Source organism: Crocodylus porosus, unplaced genomic scaffold, assembly GCF_001723895.1.
Source record: "Crocodylus porosus isolate Cpor-Errol unplaced genomic scaffold, CroPor_comp1, whole genome shotgun sequence".
Classification (NCBI taxonomy): Eukaryota; Metazoa; Chordata; order Crocodylia; family Crocodylidae; genus Crocodylus; species Crocodylus porosus.
The window spans coordinates 9,383,312-9,401,365 of NW_017728949.1; positions in this window are offsets into that span (position 1 = coordinate 9,383,312).

The window sequence follows — 18,054 nt, forward strand, 5'->3', positions numbered from 1 at the left end:
AACTTGTTTAAGAAACCGCTACGCTTCCCGTGCCTCAGTACTCCATAGCCAATAGAACCCGGCCTGTTACCGTGTCTAATTGCCACCCCGGCCCACCGTGACTCTGGGGTTAGGTTCCCCACCCCGGGACAGGTGTGTCTACAAGAGACATTACTGCACAGTTGTTACCACACATTTATTTAGTACTTGTATAAGCAAGTACTAAATAAATGCACAGTAACTGGAATTACTGTGTAGTTGTACTGGTGAATGACTTTTAAGTGACACTGCTGAGCAGTAGCTTAATACTACTGTGTAGTAGTGTCTCAGTATGATTTTTGCCATGCAATGCTACTGCACAGTAGTATCAGGCCACTGCGCAATCAACGTTTCAGGTAGATGTGCCCCCTGTCACCTTAGATACTGTGGGTCAATTCTGCAATAGCAATAAGTAATATGAATTTAGGTCAGCTTCTTTTCCACCAATTGGGAGTTCAAATGAACTCAGGTCTTAATTGTGACTTTGTTCAACCATGTTGAACTCCCTGAACACCCATTAACACATCTATTTTTGAAACATAGCATCTTCTGACCCTTACTATTGAGTCACAAAAAAGCAAGGAGGAGAAGGACGTCTTATCTATCTTTTTGTATTAACATTTTATGAAGGACTTGGAACAAGGTGGACTAGAACCTCAATTAGACAGCTACCTTTAGTTATATACCCAATGGTTGGAATAGAATCTGGCCCTTAGTGTTCTTTTGCCAGTCCCTAGAGAATTTGAACATACCAATAGAATTACTGCTCCTAAAATGCCAGAAATGGAAAATTAAGGTGCAGTTCCATATTAAGACTGATGAGAATTAGCATAGCTCTATCATAAAAGGTTGGTGCGTCTTTGCTATTACTGAAATATATTCCTTGGTATCCAGCCACTTTTCATAGTTGGAAAACTCAACTGGGAAGCTTTTAAAATTTCTCTTTAGATTGAATGTGGTGTTCTTATGTCATGGGCTAATCACATAGGCTAGAACTCACTGGGACTGTAGATAGAATGAAACCTGAATTCTGATTCTTCATTGTTTTATGCTTTATGTAAGCATCTAAATCTATGCACCAGAAAGATAATAATTTGTGCCTGCTTCAGTTTTAGATTACAAAACATTAAAATGTTTGTGCTAGCAGAGAAACAGTCCTACTGTTCAAGCTTCCCCATACATCATTTCCAGCATAATTTGTTCTGACCTACAGTGTTTCTGTTGTTGAAAGAGCTAGACTTTTTCTGAACTGAGATTGCCTTTTGTACAAATTGTGTTCTGGTTTTATGAAGAAACACATTTTTCTGAGGATGACATAAGCTATAGAACTCCTACATTTTTGTAGTACAAAGATGGGAAGTTAGTGTTTTAGCATGCTCTATCCCTTGAATTAAAACAAGATACAAATAAAATCACTGCCTTTCCCAGGCTTATTCAGATTGAGTAAAATCTACCCCTGCAATGAAAGCTAGAAAATGAGGCTATATATAGCTCAAGTTCTTCCTTTCAGCATTCAAGTAAGAATTCAGTGGGGTATGGACTTTGTACCTAGTTATCTGCGAAGAAGTAATTTCCACCGGATTTGAATACGTGGTGGGACCAGTTGCAGGATCACTAAATTATGGGGCTGAAGGCAGACTGCTGGTATTAACATCCCCACTCTGTGAATGCATGCTCCATTTTCATCTTGGAGGCATGAAAAATTATGGCCACGTTGAGTTCCAAGTTTCTTTCCATGATGACACTGGAGATGCCTTCTCTACATAATAACTTTCTGCAATGTTTCGTGCTTCAGGTGCCCTTCTTATATGTCCTGGCTTAGAAAAATTTGACTAGATGTCCCAACTTTACCTTTATTGCAGTCTGGTTCTTCAGTGGGAGTCTACTGGGGAAAGTGAAGAATGTGACATAGGAAGCAATCAAAATAAAGAGCCAAATAGATTTATTTACAGACTGGGAAGGAAATAAAGGACCAGGATAAAAGAAAAAGAAAACTGGGAGGTGAAATGATGATGAAGTAAATAAAGGGCAAACTTTATTGGACTGAATGATAGTTTTCTGATCCTGAAAACTCTTTATGTTCTTATGGAGACCAGTGACCCATGAAGGATCTATTTGATTGATTAGATGACTCTAGCTAAACTGTATGATGCAGCTGTACATTGTTCATAGATCATAGAGAGAGACATGCTAGCATGTGATCAGTAGCAACTTGGACTGCACTTTTTAAATCCTTTTGCAGTGTTATTAGACATTTTGCAGGCTGCCAAAAAAGGATAATAAAAATCAAGCCAAGAACTAAAGCCTCACTCCATCAGGGACAGAGTCTGCCACAAGGATCATCAGGAAAGGTTTCAATATTGGCACAATCCTCTTTTTGGAGGCATGATGGTTGGGCAGCTGCATTCTCCATAAATTTTACTGTCATTCATCTGCCAGGCATATTTTGCAGAAAGCCTGCTGTTCCATCCAGGTAGTTCCTCTTTGTAATCAAATGATGATTTATTATCTGAGCAATGGAGAAAAATATATTTCCTTGGAATTTATGAATGTGTAATGCTATTTCAGCTATAATAATGAATCACCATTTTCCCTCCCTTTCCCCTCTTGTATGTTTGTGGATATTTATTTCCATATACCTTTCCATCTACTTATGTCCTTTTAGAGTCTCCTTCACAAAGAGGAATTCCCAGTTTAAGATGTTGTGGAATTAAATGTGTTTGTAACCGTCAATGTCCTATTTTTCTTTAATATTGCATCTATATCTCCTACATTGTTCACTGTCATTGAAAGAGATATTATTGTTTCTTGCCCTAGTTAGTGACCTGAACCTACAGCTCTGTGTCACAATGGGGCTAGATGATAACTCTATGGTCTCCCCTAACTAAGGAATAGTGTGTAACTGCAGAGACTCAGGGGTAGACCATAGGAGAAATATTGACACACTGGGCACGTCAACACATCACCATATGCCAATGTTGCTACAGCGCTGTTCTTTAGTACTTCCTAGGCTCTCCCCCTTTCACTCATTGTACAATGTCATATGGTGATGTAGTTGGCAATCATGCATTACCCATGTGATTGCTATGTCACTGTAGCATGCTGTACAGTGACATAGCATGTTGCTGTGTCGCCATAGAGTGACATGTAGACATGCCCACTGTGTCACAGCTGCTTCCCTGCTTCCTGTGTTCCTTGACAACATAATATAAGTTACATCACCAATTTTCTTTGAGCAGACCACACTATTACCCTATGTCTGGCTAGCTCTCTTAACTGATGAGTGAAAGGGGCAGAGCCAATGTCATAGTCAGAGCAATAGTCTCCCCCTTACCTTCTTCTCTTGCCTCCATAGCTGACATTGCATGGTATAATGTCCACATAGGGAGATATTCCAGTGTATTTAATAGATCTTTTATTTTTATAACTGAAAAGTTTGACTTATACATTATATTATGGGATCAGTAACATATCCTGTAGCCAACTCTGGTATGTATCAGCAAGTAAAAACAAACACTGTATGCCTGTGTAAAACTAGTAAAAGAATGGAGAGAATCAGCCCCCTAAAGCTTTACTGTTTTATAAAAGATTTTCTGTTATTTTGCTATCAGAACTCTCATTTATTACCCTGATTATATTTATCTGCTACCACTTTTTGCAAAAGTCAAAGGTCCTCTATGAGGTTTACACCATCTGTTACTGTTAGACAGTGCTAAGAATTCAGTCAACAAAACATGGACTTCTAGGGTGGAATGATTGAATTTAGGTGCCTAACACCTGTTGAAATTAATTGGGAGTGGAGCTCCAAAGTCCCATAAGCTTTGTTGGTTTAGCCTAGGATTTTTTATTCTGTTCTATTAGGAAAGTTCAAAACACATCCTGGAAAAATGTCACTCATAAATGCCTAAGGGAACACTGCCACAATTTTGGCTGTTCTCTTCAAGTTCCATAAGGCAGAGCAGACACTGCAGTATGTGCCATCCCTTCAGGGACACAACATGTGGCTTTGAAAGAATTAATACACCCACTGTACTTCAATGAATTTTGTAACAAGATGGTATTGCAAAACTTTCTTAAATACTGAGTGAGCTTTGGCCAGAGGCAGACTTTTAAATGTCTGGAACTGCACACACGGGTGCTGTTAGCTTGTTTTATAATATGTCAGTCTTTAGCAAAATGAAGACATTACTGGAAAAACATAAAAACGTATCCATCCTTGCAGACTGCATTTGCATTTGAATGGTTTTTATTCTTTTCACACTCACAAAAAGCGTTATATTAAATATTAATACAGTATTTTTCTCTTGTTACTGTATACTTTCTATACATCTGTAAATTAACGCCGTTGTAACCACAATATAGAAAGAGCAGACAAGAAACTATTTATATTAATGAAAAAGAATGCAAAAGGCATATGAACGGCTTAAGCTTTCCACAATGTGCCCGATTCCTTGACTGACATTACCAAAAAGATGGGCAGAGTTATCACTATGCTCCAATATTCTGAACTAGCATAATAATGAGGGAGGCAATTCATGCTACAATCTATAATGAAGGACTTTAAAAGCTCATCTAGCTGTCTTAGCTAAATACTCAACTCAATACTTGCAGTATCCAAGATATTTTCTAATAGAAGTATAACAGAGTACAAGAAAATGCAGAAGATGCTAAGATGAACACATTTACTTACCGAAAATAAATTACCAAGTATTTAAGGATGACCTCCATAGATGCAGAAGGTGGAGAGAAAATTCAGGAAAGTTTTTATTCATCTACCTGGTGGGGTGCATCTGTTTTCCTACCATACATGATAGAATGAAGTTTTGGAGTAGGTTGTTACAACTGAGAAGGTTTACCAGTGTTTCCAGGGGTAGGAAGAATATACGGTACACTGCTATGAGGAGATGGTTATAATTATTAATTAAAATGGAAGATTACATTAAAATTAAGGCGGGGGGGAGGAGAGAAGAATCCTACCCTCTACATTTCAAATCATGTAATACTTTGCATCAATTCCTTGCTGAGAAGAAGACTTTTTGCCATTTATCCTAGGTGGAATGACAGTAAAGAATATTGAAGAGCTGTGCCTTGAATAGCTAAAGCTAAACTGAGCACATCTACACACTAATTGATGCACAGTGGTTACTGCACATTAATTTAATACTTGTATAACCAAGTACTAAATAAACGTGCAGTAATGAGAGTTACTGCACAGTAGCACTGGCAAATGCATTTTTAGTGATGCTACTGTGCAGTAACACAATAATTCTGCGCAGGAGCATATTAGCACTCTCCATGCTGTGACACACTACTGCACGGTTTTATTAGGCTACTGCACAGCTAGCATCTCACATAGATGCTCACAATGAATAGTAATAAGGTGGTGCCAGTCAGACTGTCTTAGAGCTACCTAAACCTACCTCAGAGTGGGTGTACAAGGGGTGTGTCTACATGAGATACTTTACTGCACAGTAGACTAATCCACTACATGCTAAAACATCACCATCTATAGTCGCACACATTTACTGAACAGTAAAGTCTACTGGGCAGCTAGTTACTATCTGTAAATACAGGTAGTAAAATAACTGCAGTATGTACTGCACAAAAGTGCTGTGTAGATGCTGGCTGGGGGCAAATTTTCTCCCAGCCAGTCCTTACACTAAGGGGCCACAGGGGATGGGGAACTCCCCAGGTCCTGGCACTACTCAATTCCCAGCTTCCGCCAGGAACTGGGAGCTAAGCAGTGCCAGGGTGGGGTAGATGTCTGCCTCTCACTATGTGCCAGCAGTGCTCAGCTCCTGGCTCCCCACAGGAGCTGGGAGCCAAGCAGCACTGGGACTTGGGAGCTCCCTGATTCCCTACACTTTCTGGAACTGGCTGGGAACTGTCCTGGTTTGGGGCAGGTCCCAGCCAGCTCCAAGCTGTGCACCACAGGATTTGTCCCCATGTGCACAGGATGGGAGAGCTGCAGCAGTAGCTGTCTTCTGGTCTTGTGCACACCAGGACTGATGTGTACAGGGCCAGGAGACAGCTGTTGCTACAGTGAGCAGAGCTTTCCTGGCAAGATACACATGGGGACAGGTCCTGTGCTCCCTGCTAGCACCCAGGGGGAATCTGGGGGCAGAGCATGTCTGAGTTATTCCCATTGGGATCAAATCCACTCCCAAGAGGGAGCACATATAGACATACTTTCAGGCAGGCTTACTATGCAGCATTTTTACTGATAAACCTATGTTGAATTAATAGCATGTGTAGATGTGCCCAAGGACTATAAATTGGTGTCACTTACACATACAGGAGCCTGAGCAAGAAGTTACTTAAAGAGGAATTCATTGCTTTACACTTCAGTAATGTGGATGTCAGTATGTCTGAGGGAGCCTTATTGTATGGAAAGCACTCTAAGTTAAGTTTGAAGGATCTAGTTCATGCCATTTTATACATCAGCTCTGGTTTTACTTTGTAGTCCACCATCTCATTGTGATTGTGAAACTCAAAATGGAATTATACAAAAGTAAGCCTGGAAGGGACCGTAGGAGGCCATCTAGTCCAATACCTTGCTCTAGGCAGGATCATCACTGTCTAAACCATTCCAGACAAGTGTTTGTCTGATCTGCTTTTAAAGAGTTCCAACGATGGAGATTCCACAACCTCACTGGGTCATCCAATTCCAGTGCTCTGGGTAATCTATTCCCATGTTTTACCACCCTCACAGTGAGAAAGTTTTTCGTACTGTTCAACTTAATTCTTCTGTTGCTACAATCTGTGAACATTGCTCCTTGTCTTGTCTCTTGCACAAAGAATAGTCTATCATCATCTTTATAACCACTGTTCAAATATTTGAAGACTGTTATCAAGTCCTCCTTACCCTTATCTTCTCCAGACTAAATAATCCAAGTTCTTTCTGGCTTTCCTTATAGTCATATTTGCTTCAGTGCTAATAGTTCTCACTTATGGATTCTTTCTTTTTGTCCATGTCTTTCTAGAAGTGCAGTGATCAGAAATGGACAGAATAGTCCAAGATATGCCTCCAACAGTTCTGAATACACCAAAAGGATCACTTCCCTTGATTTGCAAGTGATGCTTCTATTAATATAATCCCATTTGCTATTGACTTTTTTGCAAAAAGAAGACAGTATTGGCTCATATTCAGCTTATGGTCTACTATAAGCATCGAGTTCCACTCTGCAGTATTGTAGCCTAGCTATTCATTCCCCAGTCTGTATTTACGAATGTGCTTTTCCCTACCCAAGTCCAGGACTTTGTTTTTGCCCGTATTGAATTTGTCCAAGGTTATTTTGAATCCTAACCCTACATTCCAGAATGTCTCTACCCAACTTAATGTCATCCACAAATTTGGTAACTTTGAACTTGAGACAATATAAAAAAAAAGATCTTCCAAATCATTTATGAAGATATTAAACAACACTGGACCCATGACAGACCCTTGGGGAACCACACTTGCTTTCTCCACCTAATTAGACATTAAGTCATTGCTGACTATTGTTTGAGCATGATGATCTACCAGTTACATATCCATTAGCTTACTAATAAGAATGTCTTGTAAGACAGTGTCAAAATGCCTTGCTAAAATTAAGGTATGTCACACACATCGCTTTCATGGAGTAAAAAGGCCTCCTTTTTCTCAGCTACCAAGGATGCAGATCTCCTCCCCTGTTAACTTGATAACTACCCCTGAGTGGCCATGAAGTGCCAAGACCCTTGTGGGCAGGAGGCTGAGAAATTTCACCAGACAGCTCAAAAGATGATGCAACATCAGAGGAGGTCACTGTCAGAACATTAGTCAAGTCCCACATTTCTGTGATGGCCTCTTACAAATAGTGTTGCTCTTCAGCACTCTTATCTTCAAGGGGGAATAAAGCGTAGAAAAAGAGGGTGGTGGGGGGAGAAGAGCCAAGAGAGTTGTAAGAAAATCCAAGACAAAAAGAACACACCTCAAATGCTCCCACATGTGCTTTAATGTGCTTTAGTTTATTTTAATACACATTAAAGCATCACTAAAAAGTGCTACTAGTTAACACTCGTTAAAAGAGGCTAATGGGCATTCTCCTAGTACCTCACAGGGGAGGTACTAGATTTAATGTGCATTAACTAAAGTGTGTTAATGTATGTGTAGATGTGCCCACTGATGTTAAAAGTCATGCTTCTAGATGGATTGTTTTTCTGCCATTGTACCCTACTATTTTCATGTCTAGAGCTCAACTATCAATGGATATAAATCTTCCTTGAATTAAATTCCTTGATTTTTAAGCAAGTCCCAAAAAGAGAAGTCACTCAAGAGCCTTCTTTTTATTACTCCATATGAGAATCCAAGTGCTCTGTGCCCAGTTAGCAGAAACACCAAGAATGAGACTGGTTGGGGCAAAACCACAGTGGTCTCTGAGCTTGATCTCTTTACTTCTAGCTTGTGTGTGTGTTATTAAAGTCTCTGTGTGGTCTCTCACCACCATCTCTAGCTGCTATATTGAGGCCCTGCCAAAGGCCTCTGTGACATTGCTGTCATACCAAGCCCTACAGGACTGATGACTTGAACCAATCTTGGCCTGATGGATATTTGCAACAGTGTTCCTGCTGAAGCTTCTCTAGTGCCAAATACAGCAGAAAGATCACTTTCCTTGTCTTGCAATATACTTGTTAGGGTGACAGTATTTGCATCTTGGGGAGCATTGGATTTGCAGCTGAATAAAAGTCTTTAGCCTGTGACCAGCAAAGCTGTCAACCACAAGGCAGAATGATATATTAAAAGTAACATTGCAAGACACTTAGGCAAGCTTTTTCCTAACAATGTTGTAGTGTTATAACACACATATGATTCATCATGTAAGAAGAACAGGATGCAGCCCACCGGCTATCATCATGAGATAAAGTGGATCCATGGGCAAAACCCTGGAGTTGAAGAAGGAGTCAGCAAGAAATGGCAAGTGACCAGAGGAAGCGGAGGTCAAAGTCTTAGACATGTACTCATAGCAAAAAGGCATGTAAATGAGTGAAATGCATAGGTAATTCCATGCTAATGAAGTAAACAGAGGCAGAGCTTGAGATAGGAGGAAATATAGGTGGAACAAAGGGACCAAGGTGGAGTAAATGTTAATGAACATAAACCAAGGTATATAAATATGTGAAAAGAACTAATGTTCACTATGGCTCCCCGTTTTTTTGGGGGAGCTAGTCCAAAGCTGTCTACATTTTGAATAAAGTTGTTGTGAGCAATGTGTGCTGGTGATTGCTCCCTGCTTTCTCCCTGAGCAACTGAATCCATGGGCAATTGGATCATCGCCTCCCTAGTCATTGGGCGCCGCATGGGGTGGGGGGGTCTAACAATACTATTCACTTTTTTTGCAAAAAGAGCACAGTGTTGGTTCATATTCAGCTTATCATCCCCAGTCTGTACTTGTGTTTGTGATTGTTCCATCCCAGGTGCAGATTTGAACCTGTCCATACTGAATTTCATTCTTATTAAGTGAGATGTGCCATTTCTAATTGACAGAATGAGAAATGCTGCTTAGCAAAGCATTTCAGAAGATTAATCTAGCCACAGAAAGGGGATAAATTATTATTCCAGAGGGTGGTTATGAAAACTTTATTTAAAAAATCCAAAAGCAGAATTATGAAGTCTTTATACTCCCAAAATAATATGCTTGCAAAGGCATTTAAACTATAGTTATTCACTACATTGCTATTTGGGGTTAATTTACATTGCTATTTTACCTTAAGGATTGTCTTAGAAACTCCTTGTCAAACTACAAATCCAAAAATGAAGTGCCTGTTGGACCAAGAGAGAGGTTAACTTATAAAAGCCCCGGCCACATTTATAAGTTGTGTCAGCTTCTGCTTGCCAGTTTTCAGTAATTAAATAAAATCAAGGAAAAGATACAATCACAGGATCCAGGTACACTTGTTTACATGCTGCATCTCAGCTACCTGACCTTGATTTCAAGTTGACCTTACAGTAAAGGGAATAGTCTGAACTATATCAGCCTGATAAAGCAAGAATTGCTGACTCAGTTAAGCCATATGTTTACATTACACATGCTAAACTAACAGACTACAATATTTACCAGACTTCACTAAATGCTTAAATCTATTTTGTGGACAAAAGGATTTTAAGTTAATTTATTTTGTTGAGAGAATAAGCAAGTTAGCATTTTGTTGACAGAATTATGATGAAATTCATATTGTCTACATAATTGCTCGGACAGCTAGCTGAATGCATTTTCACCACAGAATGAAATATGTGCTGGGATTGTCAAACAATGTTTCCTCCATGGTCTCAAATCATTTTGTCAACAAAATGAATACAAAATCCTTTTGTCCACAAAATGAATGTAGGTGTTAATTATTTGTGGATAGAATGCAAAGCCAAATGATTCTCTGTTGAATGCTGATAACAATTTATTCCATGGGTGCATTGCTCCTTTGTTCCCAAAGAGTTAATGTAACATACCAGACTTTACAGAAGGAAATGGCATCTGATCCATGGTATGGCAAGAAACATTTCAAGTATTCTGTTCAATATTGAGTTCTCAGAACTAAGGATTACTGTAGGGGCCAGATTCTGTTCTACCTGTTGGGTATGAAAGTATACTTACAAGACTAAATGTGGTTCTCTTCTACCCTGTTCAAGTCACTGAACATCCATTAATGAATCTACTTTTATAACACAGCATATTTGACCCTTACAACTGAATCACAAAAATACAGCAAGGAAGAGGAGGAGGGGAAGGAGGGCCTTCCACCTTTTGTATTAACATTTTCTCAAGGGCTTGGGCAGGATGGAGTAGAATTGGTGCCTAAGACTACTTAGACGTAGGCACCCACTTAGGTGCCTAAGACTATTTAGACTCATTGGCAACATGAGGGTGCGCACAGGTGCACATGCATGCCCTGAGATTGGCTGTGCATCCCCTGGAAACACCAGCTGCAAAACTGGAAGTGCTGGTGGAAGTGCACTTCTGGTTTCACTGCTGGTGATTTTGGGCTCAGCGATTGGCTGCTGGGAGACCCCAGACTCAGGAGGTACCAGTCACCCATGCTTAGACTCTTAATCTGGCCCTAGGAATCAATACTGCATAGCAGGGATAAATGAAAACCATGATTATGTATAGTTCAGAGAATAGTCAAGGTACCTTCTAAGATTTGGACCCTGTTATGTAGCCACTGTACCAAAAGAGAAATCAGTTTTCTTCTCTGAAAAATTACACTTTAATAGTCATGGTAAAGAGTGGTTCCTGGTTGTCCGGCAGGTAACTGAGACAAAATGGGTACGTCTACATGAAACGCCTTAATGCATAGTGGACTGTTCTGCTGTACATTAGCACGCCATGGCAAAAACCATTCTAATGTGCTAATGTGCAGTAGAATTAGCCTATTGCGCATTAAGCACCACAAAAATTAAAAATGCTTGCCTTTGCTACTAAGCATTAGTGCAGCTACTGTGCCTTTATCTAGTACCTCATATTAGAGGTACTAAACTTAATGTGCATTAGCAAAGGTGCATTAATGAATGTGTAGACGTGCCTGATGATGCACTGGCTTGAGCAAGGTCCTATGAGAGATCTATATCAAAGCCAGGAAATAAACCCAGATTATTTTAAACACAAAGACATCCTTCTGCTCTACATTCAGGGTAATTAAGATTCTATGGGATGAAATATATCCCCAAGGGAAGTGTAAGTTCTGTTAGGCCCCTATTTTGAAGACAGTAATCATTCAGAAGAACTTCCCTTGAAAATTGGCCTTTGGATATGAGGCTGAAGTAGAGCATGAACTGGCCTTCTACATAGATACACACACACACACAATTTTCACTCCTATAGGGTATGATAACAAACACCCTATGGATGCAGGCCTAAAGGTGACACACAGGCAAGGTACCCAATAACTTCTAAGCAGAACTGAGATGCACAAAAAAACATATTATTTTTTTTTAAATCATAAGTTTATACCTTGTGAAACATCTGCCTAGCTATATATAGCTGGGTGAAGGAATGAAAAATCCATTCCAATGAAATATTTCATTACATTGTCACAAAGTTGGTCTTTTTTCTTCCAAGGGTTCAAGTTGGTGGAGAGTAGAAAAATATAATCAAACTAGGAATAAATAACACAATGTCACAGTTCAGCATCAAAGTTCATTCCTTTAATATTATTCCATGTTCATTCAGGAGAAAGGTGCAGACTCATCTCTACATTAATTTATACTGTTTAAAAAGTGTGGCTTTTAACTCAATTAATTGTCAGGAAAGAAAGAGGAGAGAGAGAGTGTGAGAGACAGAGACCCTTTTTCAGATTGCTGCCACAATCTTGAGGTTAAGAGGAGGTACAGAAGGCACAGAGAGGCAAGGTTGAAAGTAAGAAAGTTGTTTTCTCTAATGAGATTTGTCATTTACAAGGGCATAATAGTCTCTGGTTTCTGTACGGGAACTTTTACATTTGAAATGCTGTGTCACATTATGTTTGCATTATTTATTTATTTATTTGCAGAATGTGACCTATTAAAAATACACTGCCCTATATCAGACATTTTAAAGTTACTCAAAATAGTAATACAGTAATACTGCTGAAAGGAACTGAGTTGACATGGGGAATTCCAATTAAAAGTAAGCACATGAAATTACTGGCAGCACATGGAACTAAGGCCTGATTCAGTACCTGTTTAAGACTGGCAAAACTCCATTGGCCTGAGTGCCCCTTGCTCTGCATCTATTGCAGGCTTTTTATGCCAGTCCAAAATTGATTTCAAATTCCTGAATCCTGAGTTGTTAATATTTCATTCACATATGTAAATAATTATCCATGGTGTAGGGCAACTGCAAAACAGATGTGACTGATTTCCCTGATGCAGGAACAGATCCTCTAGTACCCCTTGTACTCATGTTGGAGGATAACCCTTAACTAGAAAAGATAGACTGGGATGCATTGTAGTGCTGTGGAAACTTGTATGTGGTTTGATTGTGCTCTTCTTTCTCTTGCTTGGCTGAATAAAGTATCCTATGTCCTATGATAAACTCTTCCATAATTATTCTTTGCTGTTGAGGGTAAAGCAAATCAGATGTGTCAGTCTCCCTTGGTGCTAAACACAGAAATAATGTCATTAATGACTGCAACATATGCCACCATTTTCCAGGCAACTGGGAACTCTGTGTATTTGTTATTCCTTTAAAAGCTATGACATGATGGTTAATATCATGATTCCAGTGCCCCTAGTCAGCAGAACTGCAGTGGTATTAGCCCCTGTGTATTAGCTTGTTCTTGTTCAGTGGAAGTGGAACTGAGAGAGGTATTGATGGAGAAGCTGTGTTGAGACACACAATGAGAATTAAGCAACAAATGAGGACCCTGACATACTAATACATAATACATAAATGAGGCAAGCGTATCACAGAAATCCCATACTGGGAATAAAGATGTTGCAATGTGCAGGTGTTATAGCAATTCAGCCTTGCAGAACATTAGTTTGAAGCTGTACACATGAACTATAGGAGTACGTTTGAAGTCAAACATGCATCTTAGAATAATATAATTAAAAGAACACAGCTATGACTGAAGGCTCATCCTTAGAACATCTTTGTGGCTGGTTAGCCACAGTTTATCACTATTCATCTCATGATAAATGTAACATCTGTCAAGGACTCTAGTTTGTTAGTGGTATGCAACAAGAACTTAATGTCATAGAAGGGTGTCTATACACATGTTCTGGAGGGGTGGGGGGGCTTTAATTAGAGCAGCTCTGTGAGTTACTCTAATTAAAGCACCTGCAGCATCAGGTGTATTCTAGTGTATTCAGCATCACGTGCATCCTGCAAATTAATACTTGGCTTCACCAGCAGGAATTTGGCTTCTTCAACAATGAGATGTTGTTCCAAGAAGAAGGATTGCTGGGAAGAGATGGGATCCACCTGACAAAGAGAGGGAAGAGCACCTTTGCAGACAGTCTCGCTAACCTAGTGAGGAGAGCTTTAAAATAGGTTTGCCAGGGGATGGAGACCAAAGCCCTGAGGTAAGCAGGGAAGCAGGACACCTGGAGGAAGAGCAAGCAGGAAGGGCCAACAGGGGAGGTGTTTTCATACTTCCTGAGAAATCAGGACAATCAACTAGTTAACTCAGGTGCCTGTACACAAGTACATGGAGCCTGAGAAACAAGCAGGAAGAATTGGATGTTCTTGCACAGTAACAGAACTACGGTATGATTGGAATAACAGAGACTTGGTTGGATAGATCACATGACTGGAGCACTGTCATGGATGGGCACAAACGTTCAATAAGGACAGGCAAGGGAGAAGAGGAGGAGTTACATTTTATGTAAAAGAGCTGTATTATTGTTCAGAGCTCCAGTATGAAACTGGAGGTAGGCCTGTTGAAAGTCTTTGGGTTAAGGTTAGAGGGGACAGCAACAAGGGGGATGTTGCAGTAAGTGTCTATTATAGACCATCAGACCAGGAGGAAGTGGTGGAGGAGGCCTCCTTCAAACAGCTAGCAGATGTTTCCCAATCACAAGCCCTGGTTCTCATGGAGTACTTCAAACCCCCTGGCATCTGCTGAGAGGGCAACATTGCAGTACACAGGCAATCCATCTTCTACCTCTCTAGATAAACTGCTCCAGTGCTTCATCATCCTCCTAGTGAGAAGGTTTTTTCTAATATTCAATATAAACTTCCCTTGCTGTAACTTGAGACCATTGCTTCTTGTTCTGTCATCTGTCACCACTGAGAACAATCTAGTTCCATCCTCTTTGGAGCCAGCCTTCAGGTAGTTAAAAGACGCTATCAAATCCTCCCATGGACTTCTTTCTTCAGATTAAATAAACCCAGTTCCCTCAGCCTCATCTCATCAGTCATGTGCCCCTGCCCCCTAACAATTTTTGTTGTCCTCTGTGGAACTCCCTCTAACTTGTCCACATCCTTTCTATAGTGGGGGGCCCAAAACTGGACACAGTACTCCAGATGTGACCTCATTAGTGAAGAATAGAAGGGAATAATTACTTCCCTTGACCTGCTGGCAACACTTCTATTAATGCAGCCCCATATGCTGTTAGGCCATATCTTAATAGTAGTAGAAATATTAATTCCCATAAGAATTCTGAGAGGAATATGTGCCATATGTCTTACCTAAGAAATAAGCTGCTAGAAAGATGATAAAATATTAAAATATTAAGTTATTAAAATAAGTTATATTTTTTCTAATTTACCCCTAGACTCTTTTTTAATCACTACACTCTGCTCGAAAAAGAAATTTTGATACTAATGACTGAAAACATGCCTTTCATAGTAAACATTATAGGTAAAAGAAAGCATAATTATTTGACCTAGTGGTGAAGCTACAAAGTTAGCATTGTCTTTTCTGTAGCCTCTTGGGGAATCATTAGAACAATACACATTCGTAGGAGCTGCAGGTTTGAAAAAATTGTGTCTGTGATGCATAAAATGCAAAATTTGTCTGAGCATTTTCAAAAACATTGTCACTAGGCTTTATTTTCTTAACTGGAAAAAAAATGGAAAGGTCTTTCAAATATATACGTAACATAATCAGGGGTTAAGTTTGTTGGCTTTTTCCCAGGGTTCAGACTTGATCTTGCTTTTCACTGAAAGGTGATTATACAGTCATGCTGTAGTGGATGGAATTATAAAAGGGGCAAAGGAATTTAAACTCATGAATAATGATGCTCAAGGAAATTTATGGTAAAGTAGACTTGTATATCTAAAAAAGGAGACTTCTAGGATGTTTCACATTGCATTTCAGGGTATGTGTAGCTTTCCACGCCTCTCCCCCTGAGTGTCACATGTCTGGGTCTCCTTTGAACCTCACCGCCACCTCTTGGGTTGCACAGCCAGGCTACTGAAAGTGGCCTCGGGTCAGCTCCCCAGGGGTCTCGTCTGCCACATCTTTGATGATGATTAGTTCATAAGCCGGAGGAAGATGTTTAATCCTGTCTCCCCTGGTACTTCCTCTCAGTCATCCTCAATATTTTTGTTTCTTGGGGCTCCACCTCCTCTACATCCGCCTAATGCCAACCGCCATGTTATCCATCAGGGCTGGTGTTCTGGCCCTTTATGACACTTGATTTCTTAAGGGCTATGGCTGTGAGCTGCTGATGGAATGGGCACCAAGTGTCCACCACCACCCTTTGGTGTTCCCTGATTCATGAGATGTCAGCCTCCACCCGAGCTTTGGGTCCCCTTGATGGGCTACCCTCTCCCTGGGTCCAGTACCTCTTGCCTGTCATCTGCATCTGGACTCTGGCTCCGTCATCCTTGCCAGTGTCCCAATCACCACTGCTGCTGGCCTCTGTCCACACTGGTCTCGTAGGTGATTTTCTGGGCCCTAACTGGCCCACCTTGTCTCCCGTGGTTCCCCCTCTGGGGCGCCACCACGTTTCCTTGGCCACCAGCTCCTCAGTCCTCCTGGAGCTCTCTGAGCCAGGTGGGAATGCCTCTTCTAGTTTCCCCAGCTTCCTTCCAGCCAGGAATTTTATTTCGGCAGGTGGTAGCCATCTGGGGTGATTGGCCAGATGGCCACCACAGTGGGGGACCCATTCCTGGTCCCTCCCAGCTCCACAGTGGTTTCACTTTCACCGTCAGCAGCTACTGGTGCAGCATCCTGCCGCCTGTCTCCAGCTTCAGGTAAGTTTCCTCCACAGTATGGAATCAATGAACGAGGGCAAAACCTGCAATCAGCAGTTGTAGCTGTGTGCTGGCTGGATGGTCTTTGCTCATTAGCATCGTAGGGGAAAGAATCATTAAGAATAGATAGCATCCAGGCGGTTTGATACTGAGTCAATGTATGGTTGTTTACACAGAAGTAGCTCCATTGATTTTCTTTTCTCCTCAGTTACAGCTTGATGAGTAAATGCCTGAAGCCATAGAATCAATAATTTTTTTCACAAATACAAATAACATAGGGCACCTATACACGAGCAGCAAGGCTGCTCCAATAAACTGTAATCACAATGTGTTGGAACAGACTCAATTAATTGCATCTGCTGGAGCATGGTAGTTATCGTGCTCCAGCATCCTTCAACATCTCATGTATCATTGTCCCTTTTGTGCTTAAAAATGGTGGCGGGGGCACTTTATCTGAAGCTCGTTCATTGAACTTTAGATAAAGCACCCCTGCTGCCATTTTTAAGTGCTGGGACATGGATACATGAGACACTGTGGGCCCTTTATTTAGGGCAGCTCTTGCAACTGCTCTAATTAAAGCACCCTCCTGGAGCACATGTATAAACATTCATAATTTCTGAAACTGAAATCTAGAAAGTGAAAAGTACAAAATGCAAGTTAACCTGGAAGGCCCATAGTTAATACCTGGATTTTCCATTGATCTAAACCTGCTCTGTTGCCTTGCTTTGAAAAATGGAAAAACTCAGTTCAGAAATGCCTGTGCATAGGAAATCACATCTTGGGATTAATGGACTGTCCCTTTAAGCAGCACTATTAAACACCAAGTATTCCTGGGTGACACAGATATGAGTTTTCATTGTAACAGCATCTCTAACAAACCCTCATGATCAATTAACTGTCCTGTTCAATTAGAAAAGAAAGATATCACTTTCTTTCCCTCTGCTGAAGGTGTCCTTGGCTATATGTGAGCGGCAGTATTTCTTAGACAGTCCCTTACTTAGGCCCATTGCTACCTCAGCAAGCCAGTGCTCCATCTTTCCCCAGGAATAGCATTGCTATCTTTTACTTAATGAACTTCATTTGTTTCCAAACACAGAAAAGAGCCTTTGTGGCTCTTCATTATCAAGTAGCTGTGGTGACAAGGGAAGGCAGCATGATGTATTAAACTGGGAGTGGAAATGAAATGAGCCCGCCTGAATGGAGCTAGTCAGCAATTGATCAGTTTCCCCAACACGTGGATTTCTTTTTGAGATAAAAAACAAATCCATTTGTTTTCTGGAGGAGGGAAAGAAAAGCACTTGGGGTTAAATCTTCCAATATTATTTCTTGGTACAGCAGTATTCAAAAGCTCTATGTCACATTAGCTTACAATTTAAATTTAAATGCGCATACTTGGCTA